We start from the raw sequence: 2,707 nt of genomic DNA, 5'->3' as shown, positions 1-2,707 counted from the left end.
GGTACTCCACGAATTCTGCCCGACATAAAACCACTAAGGTAAAACAAGAACCTAAACTTAACAGAGACAAACCTTTGACATGCTATGCAAAAAGATAACACTTGAGATAAAGAATGAATGCATAGAAATGTATTTGTTGATTAGACAAGATTTAGAATTACAATTAACAGTCATTTTCTCATTTTGATATGGTTGATTACATAAAAAATGTTTTTTAAACGAAATTACAATGAGAGCAATTAACCTCAAGGCCAGCAGATGACGATGCAGCCAGCTATATACACTCGTGTCCCCCATGGACAGGTTAGTACATAAAACATTCTCCATTCACGCTGCAAGGGTGTCAATTTCCTCCTTAACTTGATTTAATGGTGAGAATTTAAAAAATAATAATAGTAATAAAAATGTTTTATATATATATATATATATATATATATATATATATAATATAATATAATATATATAATATATATATATATATATATATATATATATATAATATAATATAATATATATAATATATATATATATATATATAAGCTTCCTATTGATTGATTCTACTTACACCCCTTTTTCAGCCAGCGGTAAACAACAGACTGCTGCAGCCTAAATGGCTAAAGGCTATATGCACATCTGGGACTAGCGTTCCTAGGTATTATGCTGTGTTCATGTCATGTCGGAAACTCGGGACCTGTGACTTAAAATGAACTAAAGTTATTTGCGTAAAGCTTCCTATTGGTTGATTCTGGTCCAAACCCAAGAGGGAAATTCAGAATCTGATTCTTCCACCTAGGTTAGCAAGTGTAACATTTCAGAGTTTCCAACATGAGTGAACACGCATTAGCCACCCTAGCATGGTGGCGCAAAATTGTGTTTCATAAAGTACACATACTTTCCCTGTTTTTTTCCCTGTGGCATTATCGCCAATAAATCAAATTAAGGAGGAAATCGACGCCTTTGCAGCCTGAATGGAGAATGTTTTATGTACGAACCGGCTACAGGCTTATAGCCAGCTGCAAACAATGCCTTTGGACATTATCATGAAACAACTCAATATCGCCATCTGCCGGCCTTTGGGCTAGAAAATAATATGATTGATATGATCTACTGTACGACATTGTATCTCAAAATTGCCAGGAGGAACATACAGACTGCAGGCACCAAGTCAGTGAAGGTTTGAAACTGAACTGAATTATCTACATAGTGACCTACAGTACCAGTCAAAAGTTTGGACACACCTACTCATTCAAGGGGTTTTCTATGGAATCATGTAGTAACCAAAAAAGTGTTAAACAAATTAAAATATATTTTAGATTTTTCAAAATAGCCACCCTTCGTCTTAATGACAGCTTGGCACAATATTGGCATTCTCTCAACCAGCTTTTTTTCTTCTTTTAAAACTTTATTTAAATAGGCAAGTCAGTTAAGAACAAAATCTTATATACAATGACGGCCTGCCAAAAGGCCTCCTGCGGGGATGGGGGCTGGGGTTAAAAATATAATTAAATTAAATAAAAATATAGGACAAAAAACACATCACGACAAGAGAAACAACACAACACTACATAAAGAGACCAAAAACGACAACATAGCATGGCAGCAACACATGAAAGCACAGCATGGTAGCAACACAACATGACAACAACAGCTTAATTTCATTTCAATTAACAGGTGTGCCTTGTTAAAAGTTTATGGATTTTCTTTCCTTCTTAATGCGTTTGAGCCAATCAGTTGTGTTGTGGCAAGGTAGGGTTGGTATACAGAAGATAGCCCTATTTGGTAAAAGACCAAGTCCATATTATGGCAAGAACAGCTCAAATAAGCAAAGCGAAACGACAGCCCTTCATTACTTTAAAACATGAAGTTCAATCAATCCGGAAAATTTCAAGAACTTTAAGTTTCTTCAAGTGGACTCTCAAAAACCATCTAGCGCTATGATGAAACTGGCTCTCATGAGGACCCCACAGGAAAGGAAGACCCAGAGTTACCTCTGCTGCATAGGATAAGTTCATTATTTAGCCCCAGAAATTGCAGCCAAATTAATTGCTTCACAGAGTTCAAGTAACAGACACATCTCAACATCAACTGTTCAGAGGGGACTGCGTGAATCAGGCCTTCATGGTCAAATTTCTGCAAAGAAACCACTACTAAAGACACCAATAAGAAGAGACTTACTTGGGCCAAGAAACATGAGCAATGGACATTAGACCGGTGGAAATCTGTCCTTTGGTCTGATGAGTCCAAATTTGAGATTTTTGGTTCCAACCGCTGCGTCTTCGTGAGACGCAGAGTAGGTGAACGGATGATCTCCGCATGTGTGGTTCCCAACGGGGAGGAAGTGTGATGCTTTGCTGGTGACACTGTCAGTGATTTATTTAGAATTCAAGGCACACTATTAACCAGCATGGCTACCACAGCATTCTGCAGCAATACGCCATCCCATCTGGTTTGCACTTAGTGGGACTATCATTTGTTTTTCAACAGGACAATGACCCAACACACCTCCAGACTGTGTTAGGGCTATTTGACCAAGAAGGAGAGTGATGGAGTGCTGCATCAGATTTTTTTTTTTTTTTGTATTTAACTAGGCAAGTCAGTTAAAAACAAATTATTATTTACAATGACAGCCTACTCCGGCCAAACCCAGATGACCTGGCCTCCAATCACCCAACCTCAACCCAATTGAGATGTTTGGGATGAGTTGGAC

Source organism: Oncorhynchus mykiss, chromosome 26 (genome assembly GCF_057628025.1).
Source record: "Oncorhynchus mykiss isolate SJ-2025 chromosome 26, ASM5762802v1, whole genome shotgun sequence".
NCBI classification, from domain to species: Eukaryota; Metazoa; Chordata; class Actinopteri; order Salmoniformes; family Salmonidae; genus Oncorhynchus; species Oncorhynchus mykiss.
Note: the sequence above shows the minus strand (reverse complement) of the source record.